Raw genomic sequence first — 14,202 nt, 5'->3', positions numbered from 1 at the left:
CCCTGTGGAGTTTGTCTGCATGAACCTGCTGATTCATGAAAGGGCCCCTACTGAACGCAAGGGAAGCAGAAGAGATGGTCTAGCCCAACATTATTTTCATTTATTCACAGTTCCTGCAGGAGGCTATATGGTCAAGACCACCTTGCTTACTTTATTTTCCATTCTCTGCATTATTCCCTCGTTAGCTGGGTCTATGGATCACACATTTATGCTGAGGAAGCATCGCTCTGGTTTCCATATTTTACAGAGATCTGAAAACAATCCTAGATATAGAGTTGATAAGTCATTTCTTATTTCTTTGAAGAATTGAAAGCCAAGTGGAAATAACCAACAGGCAAGAACCCGATTTTGCTTTGGGTGATAAAAAATGATACCTGCCTTAGGGCTCCTGTTCGCTCTTTGGTGCATCTCTCCAGTGCTTTCCTCTGGAGCAAAACAATCTGGGCCGAATTCTGGTCTGTTATACCTGAATAATAATAGTTTCTGTATTTGACTGGCCGTGGATGACCATGGAAACAATTAATCCATTCTAAGAAATATAGCCATTCTAGTAACAAATTCACCCAGACAGAGAGTTGGTAGCACCACACAGCAGCCTGCCAGCTCTACATCACTATTTAAATCCACTCCAGGTGGCAGTGACTGTAAATTTGTTACCATTTGGTGACAGTTTGATGGTCTCAGTCCATTTCCTAATGGACAGGTGTCCATACAGCTTGTAAAAACCACCGTCAAAATTGGTATTAAGTGGCTCCTTTATTTGCTCTTCTAGTAGAGAAGTTTAGGACTGAGGCCTAGATTCTGTAAAGACCTATGAATGTGTTAACGTAACTCATTGGGAGTAATCACATTAACTTTCATAAGATCCTCCCAGCATGCAAATCCTGGAAAGTCAGGGCTAGAAGGAACCTGGACAAGTCATCAAATTCAGCTTCCTGTGCTGACGCAGGACCAAGTCAACCGAGACCATCCCTGACAGGTGCTCTAAAAAACTTTCCCAGTGATGGGAATTCCACAACCTCCCTTGGAAACCAAGTCTGGAGCTTAATACTCATATGGTTAGGAAGCTTTTCCTAATATCTAACCTAAAGCTCACTTGCTACAGATTAAGACCACTGTTATATTTGTAAAAGAAAAGACTGCAGGATTTTATTTAGGGGACAAGGCAATATGCTATGTCTATTGTAAATATAAGAATTTTAGAAAGTTATGGCATTTATATATTTATTTACTTTGAAAAGTTTTGCAAGATGGTATAGTATAGTTAGTAGTCCTATGCATTGCTTGAGTCAGCCCAGTGGCCAGTTAGGCTGAGCACGAGTGGAGGAGCCAGGGCACCATCAGTCGCGATCCAATGCTTTCGATGATGCTGATGATTACAGAACGAACCTAGAGAATCCATAATCTTACCCTGTATTTTGCAGTTGTTAGTTTTTATATAATTTTATGAGTTTTGCTGTGATATGCTGCCTCTGGATTGTGTATGGTAGTTAATTACCAGCCAAGTACAAGGAGGCATGACTTTATTTTATTTTGTTTTTTAGGGTGGATTTTTGTGTGTGTGTGCTTTCGGGCCGTTTATTTACATTCTTCACCCTTTAGGGTCAGGATGATAGCTGCAGCTGATGTTTTTACTTTCCTCTTTGTTGTCTGAATGATTTGGGCTGGCACCTCCTTTTTTAATTTGCATTTTCCACCTCTAATTTTTTACTTGTATTTAACAAAAACAATGTTTAATACTGTTAATGTTTAAAGGTTTAATAATTGAAGGTTTAGAAAAACAGCCAAGTGGCAGAAACACAACAAAATGGAAATCACTTACGCTAAGCTGTGAAAAATATATTAAACAATATTATATTTTAAGCAATAACCATTATTATATTAATTTTAAATATATAAAGAAAAAATGGAGTTTTAATTATTTCTATTTTACTTAAAAAATTAAACAGGAAACTTAATTTGCTTATACAATTCTTAGGGTTCGCTCACACCATTACTTCTTGTCCTGCTTCTGGTGGACATGGAGAACAATTGAGCATTGTCCTTTGTTCTAACAGTCCAAAACATATTTGAAGACTGTAAAAAGAAGATTGAGGGACTAACAAGACTAAACATACTCATTTGTTTTAGTTTCCTCATTGGTCAGGTTTTCTATACATCTTATCACTTCTGTTGCTCTCGTCTCTTCTGTTTGTCCACATCTTCCTTAAATTGTGGTGCCCAGAACTGGACACAGTACTCCAGCTGAGGCCTCACCAGTGCCCATAAGAGCTCCCTTGTCTTGCAGATGACATAGATTAGAATAGTAATAATGATAAATTTGATAGAATCAATCTCTCTTCCCATGCAGAAATGTCTCACTGTATATTTACACATATTCTGTCAAATCTGGTTTTAAATGTTCTCAAGAGATGGGTCTCCCATCACTTCCCTTGGGAAGTTTTCCACATTGTAAAAATATCAGTTTTTTTCCCTGACATTCAATTTAATATTTCCCCTTCTTAAATGTTGTCCCACTTAGAAACCCCTTGCTCTCCTAAATCATGAATGAAGACATTTAAGAAGACCCACACCGTGACAGATGTGTGTCACAGATCAACATGATCTGAGCTATACCCCATCTTTCAAACAGTCTCTTGGAGGAACCCCTGCAGTGTGCTCGCTCTTCCTTAAGGGTAGGCCATGGAGACTCTGAACTCCAGCACTCCTCCTACACACTATAAGCTCGGCCCAGCAAGTCCAGCTGAGAAAGTCTCTTGTTTAGAGACTTTTTGCCATCTTCACGGATCAGTGCACCTCAATATGTATTTGCGGTGACACCAGGCAGCCTTATCAAAATAAAGGAGGCTTTATTAGTCAGCTAGAATACAGCACTGAGAAGTCCTGAGGTTAGCGTAGAGAGGCAAAGGTGAAAGCAGAGCTCAGACTGCCCAAACTCAGGGCTCTACCCAGCCATGTTGCTGTAGAATCTGTTTTGGAGGGAGTGCAATCTCTCTCCCTGTGTCAGTTCTAGATTAGAGCTGCTGTGTTTCTCCAAACGCCAGCTCTTAACCTTGCCTTCTGCTCCTACTTGATCCACTGTCTTCCTCCTACAGATCCACATTGAGTTCACATGTTCTGCCTGTTGTAGTGTCCTGTGGATCGGTGTCAGTAGTTCAGTTCTTGGATTTCCCATTGTCTTTCTGAGTCTTTCATGGATATGGATCAGTTTCAGCCAGTGCTTTCATACCACTCCAGATAGTTATGTGAACCAACACCTCATGTTGTGTTCTACCCCAAGAGCAGCTTTTTAATCCTTTACACTCCATGCAAAGCAATGCAAAGCACAGAAGGAAACTGAAGTATGTGTAGGAATCCTAAAAATATTACCAAAATTCCCACCAAAATTACAGGCTGCTCTGTAACTTATGATACTGTGTTTAACCTGGTTATTGGGATTTTACTGTAGGAATATAGTTTAGTTTAATAGTGGGTTGTAAGGAAAACAAGCAGGAGGAACAAAGAATGGTTTGAGATAAGCCACCCGGTAGTAAATACTCAAGGGTTGTGAAGAGCTAATGCCTGAGCTATTTCCTCCAGGTTAGTGAACTGAAGCAGGGCAAAAAGACTGGGAACTCAGAAGAGAAAGGAACTCTGGCTGGATAAAAAGTGACACTCCCCCCTCCAGGAAAGTTGTTGGGGAATTGTTCAGACAGAGAGGCACTGAAGAAGCTAGGCCTGCCTGGCCAACTCTCACAGGATGGGAGAACTTTAGGTAAGAGAGACATGCAGTGTTGTAGCCATGTTGGTCCCAGGACATTAAAGAGACAAGGTGGGTGAGGTAATATCACCAACAGAAGTTGGTCCAATAAAAGGTATTATCTTGTCCAACTTGGCTTGGTAAGATAGACATGTATTTAGATTGCTTATTGTTTGCAAGTCCATTTCCTCACATGCTTTGTTCCCATTGTGGAATATTAAACAATACTTTGGTATACAAAGACTATTTGATAATGTTATTCACTGCTGATCAGACTTTTGAATGGAAGAACTGCAGGTGCCAGTCAGAGTTGGCAGAGTTGCTGGGTAAACACACTTGATACACAGGGTAGTGCAGCCCTGGGCCCAGTCTAAGAATGGGAGAACTGTGGAATTCTACCCTACACGGGATAAAGGCACAAGACTCAGTACTTGAGGGGCTGCACTCAGAAAGGGCACAAATGTGCAGTTAGCTTGTGACACACACCTAACACACACCCCTTCACTATCCAACAAAGCTCCCACCGACTTTATACGATGTTATTTATTATTTTTGCTCATGTTCCTTCAGTCAGCTTTCAATTCACATGAGTGCATGGTGTTGGAATAAGAACGAGAACTACCCTGAATAGTATGAGAAAGTTAAAGAGGTTCTTGTATTGTTCTTCCTGCTTCTTAATAAAGTTAACTGAAGACTGACTTTGCACAAGTGCACACATTTCACACTGTAGCTTCTCACCAGTAAACACAAAGATACCCTAAAAGGACAGAAATCTTTTCCAAGTTATGATACGTAGAAATGGATCGTGGCTTCATTTGGATTTAGTTTTTGAACTTCTTCTGCTTTGCAGGAGAAGGGGTGTTTGATGCTTTGGTTGAAATGATACCAGAAATTGATTCTTCTTCTTTTTTTTTTTTGTACGTTGGTTAATATGCAGATCAGTTCAGTGCTGAGGCTGCTGCTGTTGCTCTTAATTTTTATTTTTATTCAGTTACACTTAGGATCACCCAATCAAAATTCAGAGGCCTGTGGTGCTAGGCACTGTACAGACAAATAAGGAAGATGGTCCCAGCCTCAGGGAGCTTACAGTCTAGGCATCAGAAAGGACAGAGACAGTGGATGAGACAGGCAAATGGGACACGAGGATTTAGAGGATGATATAACGATGAAACAGAAGTCTGAGCTTGCCACTTGCCAAACCAGTATAAGATGGTTGCAAGCAATGACAAGATCCCTATATTATGGTGCACGAAATGTCTATCCATTTTTAGTGGGCCAACACTATAGTATCGGAGTTCCATGAAAGTGTTGAAGAACTGCTACTACTGCAAGTGATGGTGCCTTATTCACCATAAAAGTCCATTTTAATACCTAATTGCTTTTACTACCACAAACTTCCAAACATCTAACCAACATTTCCTTCTTTAGCTTCAAGCTCTTGCTCCTTGTATTAAGACTGTGAATAATCCTCCAGCTACTCAGTCTATGAATAGTTTTTTGGGTTTTTTTCCTATCCATATTGTTACCTGGAAGGTATTTATAGGCTTTGATTATCTTCCCTTTCTAAGCCCCTTCAGTTTGTGTTCTCCTCTACATTAAGTTAAAATCACACTAGTCAAGTCAAAGATCCCCTGAGCCAATGGCTCATCAGGCTAACACAGTTAAGTCTCATCAGTTTCATAACCAGTAGCACAGAAGGGAGTGTTGTGCACAGCATCATGTCCAACTGCTTTAGACTGCCCAAATCTGATGGATCAGTTACCCATTTTGTAGCAGTGTGGACTGGAGGTTGAGGGAGACACAAACACGTCTTTCAACATTGTAGTTAAGCACCTTTAACCACTCAGCCACTGCGCTTTATTGGTCATGATTGTTTTCCCTCCTTGCATATCCATAAATGTTCAAATATTTTTCTAAAATAATAAAGCCTTCTGACTAGCTCTTTGCATGAGTCAATACTTACCTAAAAGCTAGTTAGTGCTGAGTTATGAATGACAAAAACATGTAAATCCTTCAATAACTAATATAGTTATTAAAGATGTACATGAATTAAATATTAATGGTTTAAAATTTGGGTGCCAGATTCCCGGCTAATCTAAATCAGCATATCTGCATTAGTTAACAGAGCTGTGCACATTTTACACTGACTGAGGCTCTGGTTCTTGGAGTTCAGAACAGTTTTACAACCCAGCTGTCATGGGGATAATTATTAGAGCACAGAAAGAGACAGCTACAGTATGAATGATGTTAGGAAGCAGGAAGCATCTCTAGCAGCCAATTGCAGATTGATAGAGATAACATGGGGTGAACGTGCAAAGCCAAGCTGAGATGGAGAGAGGAACTAAAGGACCTAAATTTAGCTCATTTTGCCATTTTGATCTGTTTGGAAATGTGAACAGGCTGTGAGAGAGAAAACGAAAAACAATCCAGACAAAAATCTTCAGCTGCTCTAATTGGAACTGGAATTGTAGACTGCTTGTGACTGTCTGCCAGCTAGACATCGAGCCATTGATCATTACCCGTTGAGCCCAATGATCTAGCTAGCTTAATATCCATTTTATAGTCCATCCATCCAACCCATACTTCTTTAACTTGCTGATAAGAATACAGTGGGAGACTGTATCAAAAGTTTTGCTAAAGTCAAGGTATATCACCCCCATCACTTTCCCCACATCCACGGAGCCAGTCACCTCTTCATAGAAGGCAATCATGTTGGTCAGGTATGATTTGTCCTTGGTGAATCTATGTTGACAGTTCCTGATCACCTTCCTCTCTTCCAAGTGCCTTAAAACGGATTCCTTTAGGACCTGCCCCATGATTTTTTCAGGATTGAGGTGAGGCTGACCAGTCTGTAGTTCCCTGAATCCTCTCTTTTCTCTTTCTTGAAGATGGAAACTATATTTGCCTTTTTCCAATAATCAGGGACCTATCCCAATTGCCATGAGCTTTCAAAGATAATAACCAATGGCTCTGCAATCACATCAACCAACTCCCTCAGCCTCTCGGATGCATTGCATCTGGCCCCATGTGTATGTCCAATCTTTGTAAATAGTCCTAAACCCGTTCCGTCTGCACTGAGGGATGTTCACCTCCTCCCCATTCAGTGCTGTTCATTGCAGTAGTCTGGGAGCTAACCTTGTCTGTGAAGACAGAGGCAAAAAAGGCATTGAGTACCTCAGCTTTCCCCACTTCATCTGTCACTAGGTTGCCTCCTCCATTATGTAAGGGGCCCACACTTTCCCCGGTCCTCCTCTTGTTGGTAATGTCCCTGTAGAAACCCTTCTTGTTCCCCTTTACATCTCTTGCTAGCTGCAACTCCAGTTGTGCTTTGGTCTTCCTGATTTCACTCCTGCATGTTCAAGCAGTATTTTTATAATCCTCCCCAGTCATCTGACCAACCTTCCACTTCTTGTAAGCTTCTTTTTTGTGTTTAAGCTCACCAAAGACTTCTTTGTTAAGCCAAGCTGGGCGCCTACCATATTGCTATTCTTTCTGCACATCCGGATGGTTTGTTCCTGCGCCCTCAATAAGGTTTCTTTAAAATACAGCCAGCTCCCTTGGATTCCTTTCCCCCTCATATTAACATCCCAGGGGATCCTACCCATCAGCTCCCTAAGGGGGTCAAAGTCTACTTTTCTGCTGGATGGGTAAGGGAAGTGACTGAATCCGTCAGGACACTTATAAATGTATTCCCCTCAATACCGAGGAAATGCGTGGTCCTTTAAAAGACCTACCTGATTTAAAACACAATGACCTAAACCTCTCATTCTGGAAAAAGATCTACACATTCTTACAAAAGCAAATGCCCCAGTTTGTCTTGTCCTAAGTTTACTGCAGATGGGTACCCTAATGGCACTGTAAAATTTGACTCAGAAGGGGTTATGAATGCCGCATGTGCTGAGTTTCAGCATATGGTCCAAGAAGCCTTGGGCAATGGTGCAGGAAACTGGGGGTGCATAGCTGGGTGTATACAAGGCAAAGATGAAACCGCTGCCCATAACTGAGAAAATAAATGGGATGTATATGCAGTCAATGCTGGTATTGCAAAGCTGAAGAAAACTGGTCAAGCATTTTTAAAAATATTAAAGGAAGGTTTTAACTCATCTACAGACGGCCCTCAACCTAGGTGTCAACCCAGGATCTGACTTTGAGTCAATCTGTACTTGGGTTTCTGAGTGCGAAGCAAGACAGGTTAAACAAAAAAAAAAGAAAACCCCCTGTGTCGCTGCAGTACCAAGCAGAAATAAAACGATTTGCCACAACTGCGGTGCCTCTGGTCAGGTGTGGAGGGACTGCACAATCAGAGGGCAGGGTCGTGGTCGAGGGCACGGTCACGGCCATTCAGGTCTCATAATAACACTGCTGTGTCCCGCCCTGTCTCTGCAACCCACGCCCCCTCTACAGCCCCCCCAATGCTATACTTGTGGGGCGGGTTGGACACTGGGCTGCTGGCTGCCAAGCCACCCAGTTCTTTCTGCCACTGCACCCCACCCTACTCGTTCCTCTGCTAGCTCTTTTCCCATCTGAGTGAAGAAGAAATAGTCAGACTGCTTGATTCAATGAATCGCTATTTCGGCACCCTTGCCTGTCAGTTGTGCAGACACAAACATCTCACAGGACTCCAAGGCCCCCACTTCTGATCGACGGATTACCGTTGCTGCGGGCCCTTGCCCCACCGTGGTGCAGGAGCTACACAAGCTCATGGGCCTATTAAATTTCTGTAGGAAATATATGCCATCATTTTCTTCCTTAGTGCAACCTCTTAATGACCTCCATAAGGGTGCCCTTGCCTCCTCTGACTCTATTCTATGAATCCCGGAGAATGATGACTTTTTGGCTGAGCTTAAAACAGCCCTTCTCTCCGCTCCGGAGCTTGGTTTCCCTCCCCCTTCTTTACCATTTGAACTCTGGATGCATGTTCAGGAGGGTCATGTTTCAACTGTGCTCACATAAGCCCATGGCGATAGGCGTCTTCCTGTAGCATGTTACTCTACACACATGGATCCTGTGGCCTCTGCCCTTAATCTCTGCCTACAAGACAGTGAAGCTGCCTTTGGACAGTAACAGTTTCTTTCCTCCTGGTTTCTGGGGCTCCTCTTATTATTTATGCCCCTGACACTGTTCATAACATTTTGGACGGTGGCCACTTTTCTAAAGTCACTTCGGCACAATGGTCTAAATGGGAATGCACATTTCTTTGCCCCCACATCACCATCACCATCACCCACTCTAATCTCCTTAATCCTGTTACTTTAATACCAACCTCGGGGGACTCTCATTCGTGTCCCCTATCAGAGGACACGCTTTCGCCCGAACACTTTGTTCTTCAGCAACCTTTAACCTCCTCTGACCTTACCCTTTCTGTTGATGGGTCTCGATATTATGCTATGGGACAGCCCTACACTGGTTGGGCTGTGTGTGACTGGTGTCATGTCTCCTTTCAGCCTCTTTACCCGCCTCCTGCTCTGTCCAGGTTGCTGAATTGGTAGCCCTCACTCATGCCTGGGTATTTGCTGAGGGCTATACCGTGACTTTCTGTACTAACTCTCGCTATGCCTTTGGTGTTGTGCACGACTACCTGGATTCATGGACAGCTCGGGGATACCTCACCTCGTTCGGTACCCTGCTAAAAAATGGGGAGTATATAAAAAATTTACTAGAAGCAATCCAAAAACCATCTAAAGTGGCAGTCGTAAAAATCAAGGCAAACACCAAAAAGAATCACCCCTTCTCCTGAGCAAATGCAGATGCAAATAAGGCCACTGAAGAGGCTGCAGTAAAACCTCAAAGGGCCTATACAGTGACAGCTGTATACCTGTGACCTAAAACATATCATGTTATCTGAAATACAGGACCAATGCTCTGGGAAAGAAAAATGGACATGGATTGAGAATGCATGCAAAATTGACAGCAGCAATCCCTGGGTTACTAAAGGCCAACAATTTGTGGCTCCTAGGGCAATTGAAGCTTATCTCTGTGACCTTTACCATCTGCCAACTCACCCAGGATCAAAAGCTATGCTACATCACATGAAGAGAAAATGGTGGTAGCCTCAAATGTCAGCTGACGTGCATGACTACTGCAGATGGTGCCTTATATGTGCTAGGTGTAATGAAGGGAAAAAGCTTAAGGTTGCAATGAGACACTAGCCTAGGCCTACTGGCCCAATGCAGAATATTCAAATTGATTTCATAGGACCACTTCCACCAACTAAAGGAAAAAAATACTGCCTGGTCATGATTGATCATTTTACCAGATGGGTTGAAGCCTTCCCTATTGCTAAAAATGATGCCCTCACTGTAGCTCGAATTCTGGGTACTCATTTCACAGGACGAGTAATGAAGGGTGTTTGCTCTGCCCTAGGTATCAGGCAGAAATTCCACTGTCCATATCACCCCCAAAACTTGGGGATAGTAGAACGTGCAAATCGGACCTTAAAAATAAACTTACTAAGGCTTTAGTAACTCAAGGGACTAGCTGGGTGATGCAGCTGCCAGCCACCCTCCTCCTGATGAGAGCCACTCCGAATTCAACAACAGGAGTCTCACCTTTTGAACTTCTTACGGAACTATCAATGTCCTTAGAAGAAGGCTGTGTAGTTCCAGCTCCTCTCCACCTGGTGTCTGACACCGCACAAGAACACATCAAACGATTAAATGAGACCCTGCAATCTCTCAGGATGACGGTTAAAGACAGAAAACCTGATCAAGATCCTCGTAATCCTCTCTCTTGGCCTGACATACAGAAAGGCAACCAAAGTTATGGTAGAAACCTTTAATCCCGGCCAGATTCAGCCTAAATACTCAGGCCCGCATAAGGACCGCACCCAAAAATACATCTGTCAAAGTGCAAGAGATTCCAATTTGGATCCATAAAACCAGAATTAAGTTGCAAAAGTAAGTCTGTTTAATGTGTGTCTTGTACACTAACTTTGTCTTTTCAGGTAAAAGATGTTATTCGCCTTAATGAGCCTTCTCCCAGGCCTCAATGCCGCACACTTCTGGGACCCACCTGTAGTTGGAATCATGCAAGATACCTGTCTCAAAGTTGACCAATACATGCAACTTCCAAAGCAGGGGGATGGCGAGTGGGTAAGGAAAGCATATGTGTGGCTTACTGCCCCACCTTCTGAAAAGGGACCAATCATAATTCTTGGCCCCATCTGCCCCTCTTATTGCCACAATAACATAGCTTCACCCCTTCTGCCCACCCTCAGGAGTGGAATATGACTGCCTGCATGCAAATATGACGGATACAATTGTCTTTGGAACTTCAATCCTAAGGACTGTCTGCCCATCCACACTAGGGGGTATCCACCAGGCTCAGCCGAATGTGTTCCATTTTCAGAAAATAATACAAAGAGACAACACTTTAGGGCCCTTCCCCTCCAGATCACCAATCTCATTTTCTCCATAGCCTTTGATGGTACCATTGCTGTCCAAAATATTTACAGTCGCTCCACCGGTTTGGGAAATTTTACCTGTATTTGTAGCACCAGATTTGAAAACAGAATACAATTCATTTTGGGGAAAGAAGTAAGTCTAGGAGCAGGATTGACTGAACTTCCACCTTTGCAATGGGAGCCTGGAATAGAGGGACGGTATTGCAAGAACATTGTTCAAATCGAGTTGGACGCCTGGGATGCTCGGATGTAAGTTGCTATTATTCAACTACCTGTGGTTATACCCCCCTCTACCACCTCTCCTACACTCTACCACATCTCTCCTGATGGTATTATCTGTTTGGGATCTAATAAGACACGTTTACATGATGTAATTATGGTTTCTGTTAAGGTTAACATTTGTCTAATTTTACTGTACCTTACAAAATATATGTTTTGATCTCCCTAATTCTGTACAACAGTTACAAAAACAAGTAAAGCTATTAATGCACCAATATGCTGTCCATGCCCATGCAATAAAAAGACAAAATCGAGGCATCCTAGTGACCCTGGGGGGAATCACAAACACCATGATAAACTCGCTTAATGCTAAAGCGGATAGGTCATACAATGCCTGGGTCAAGAGCCATACAACCCAGGCCCTAATATGCATGAGTGCTGGCTTGGTGGGTTCTATGAAGTAATTAAAAAATCCTTCAATATTTTCATTAATCTGACTAAATCCCAAACTAAAGGATATGTTTGTGCTATGTTATCTTGTGATTTATTTAATGTATTAAAAGATGCAATATATATATGCCTTGGTTCCCCCCTTCTCACACCCTCTCCTCCTCTGCCCTTGCACACCTGGCAAATGTATCTGTCTAATTAATTGTTGCATCTTCCCTTACCTCTGAAGTCTTCTCCACACCCTCTCTTAATTTTTTTTTTGTATACTTTTTAGCCATCCCCCCCTATGTTTTTCCTTCTTTTTATTTAAAATCTGTTGGTTATGTGTCTAACAATATTGTTTATCGAGTAGGATACAATGGCTATACGTCTCCCTCCCCCAGTGGCGGCATGCTCCTGACGACTTCAGATTGCTGTACAAAGTCTGCTGATTATATTATCTGTTCTTGTTCTACTCTTTGATCTTTGAACATTTTTTCCCGTGTGGTTATTACCATCCTTCTCCTACCGGATTCTGAGGCTGCTCTCCAAGTGTCTGCCACTCACTTTATCACCACTGCAACGCCTTACATCTCTGGCCCACTACTGTGTCCTGCCAATTCCTCCGTGTGCCTGCAAACCACAGACTCCTTCACCCTCAGTGACATTCATCTGCCTGGCCGTGTCATCATAAAAGTGTTATATAAAAAAAAAAAAAAAAAAATCTCTACAGTCCCTCTAGACAAGGTAATAGTATGTAATCCCACAAGGTTTTTGTTAATCTTATTTATTATTTCTGACAGCCCGTTGGGTGTGGGAAAGTGTTTCTGACTGACAAACGCCTGTCCGTGCTAAAGCTTAACCACCAATAAAGAACTTTAGCTGCCTAGACTAAAAATGATTGCAGACAGTTAGCAATATCCCCCTGAAACTCAGGACGGTTCTCTCTCAGCCACAATACTCTGTTCTCTAGGTCTGTGGCTTTTGTCTTTTTTAATTTTTTAATTGTAAAAATAGTAGAACATCTTTTGTTAAAAGGGGTCCGCTACAAAGCACACATTGTTACTGTTGTTTTTCATGTTAAACTTGTAAACTTTATTTGCTATGATTAAACACCTCTTGCTTTTTCATGTTAGCAAAAGGGTGGTTCAGGAAGAATTCATTCTATAAACAGAGGGGTTGTTATTAGTTTCTTTAGAAAAGGATGGGCCTGTGTTCATCTCACATTATATGAGAAAAAAATAACCTCTTTCTTTCTATATGCTGCTTTCTGAGTATAGAATTGTAAAGCCCTTCTAGATTAAGTTCTTTTAATTAATTATAATATTTTAAGTAATATTTATACTTTACAAAGCTAAAAAAACACTTCTTTTTTAGACGTGTGGCTTTAATTCTCGCTGGGCCTTTTTTCTTCTTTAAAAAGCATGCTGGTGTGGGGTTTTAATAGGTTGAAATTTTCATATTATACTATTTCTTTACCATTTACATCCCTGTAAAGAGGAAATGTCTTACTATGTACGTCCTTTAGACTAAAATCTTTAAAAACTGGTGCACTGGTTCAAACTTTAAAAAGTATTTGACTACAATTGTCACAGAGCTGTTTGTTCATGTTCTATTGTAAAAAAAAATCCCCCCTTAGCAGTTATGTTATTTCACGCATAACCAAAAAAAGGAAAACATCTACCATGCACCCGGTAACTGTTGTTTTTCATATTAGTAAAAGAATTGAGTAAAGGGATTGTGTTTATTTTACATTTTCAAACAGCTGAAAGGATGGTTCTTGTGGGAAAATACAAAGCTGTTTGGGATCATTTCTATAGGCAAACTTTAAAAGCTAGTATGTGTGTTATGCTCTGTTCATTTTTACTGTAAATCAGCTTTTGTTGGCAAAAGCCTTTATTGTTAGGTGAGAGGGGGTAGCTCTTGTCAAGAAGAATGCGTTTTGTGACGTAGTCATAGAGCAACTCCTGATTGATCCAGTGTGCGTCGCTCTGAAGACTCGCACCCCAGCTCTAGAACAGCTATCAGTTCATGTCTTATTCTCTCTTCTCTAGCATTCTTTAATCACAACATTATTTTTCCTCTTATTTAATTTATTTTATTTATTTTTTAAAATTTTTCTTCAATGTCTTTTTCTCTCTGCTTCAGAGAATTTAATTACATTATTTTCCTCTTTTATTTCATTTTTCTTTAATTTCATTTTTTAAAACATTTTCTTTAATACATTTTCTCTCTGCTTTAAAATCTTTCACTACAACATTATTTTCTTTTTTTCAACCTAACCTATTCTTTCTCTCTTTGTCAGCTACACATGCCCAAACACAAGGACACAGCACAATTTTGTTTTTTAATGGCCGATGGAACCTTTTTTCTATTTTTTCTTGCATTTCTTTTTCTCTCACACACACAGCCT

Source organism: Emydura macquarii, unplaced genomic scaffold (assembly GCF_026122565.2).
Source record: "Emydura macquarii macquarii isolate MOO-44397 ecotype Brisbane River unplaced genomic scaffold, CSIRO-AGI_Emac_v2 contig_3598, whole genome shotgun sequence".
NCBI lineage: Eukaryota > Metazoa > Chordata > Testudines > Chelidae > Emydura > Emydura macquarii.
Note: the sequence above shows the minus strand (reverse complement) of the source record.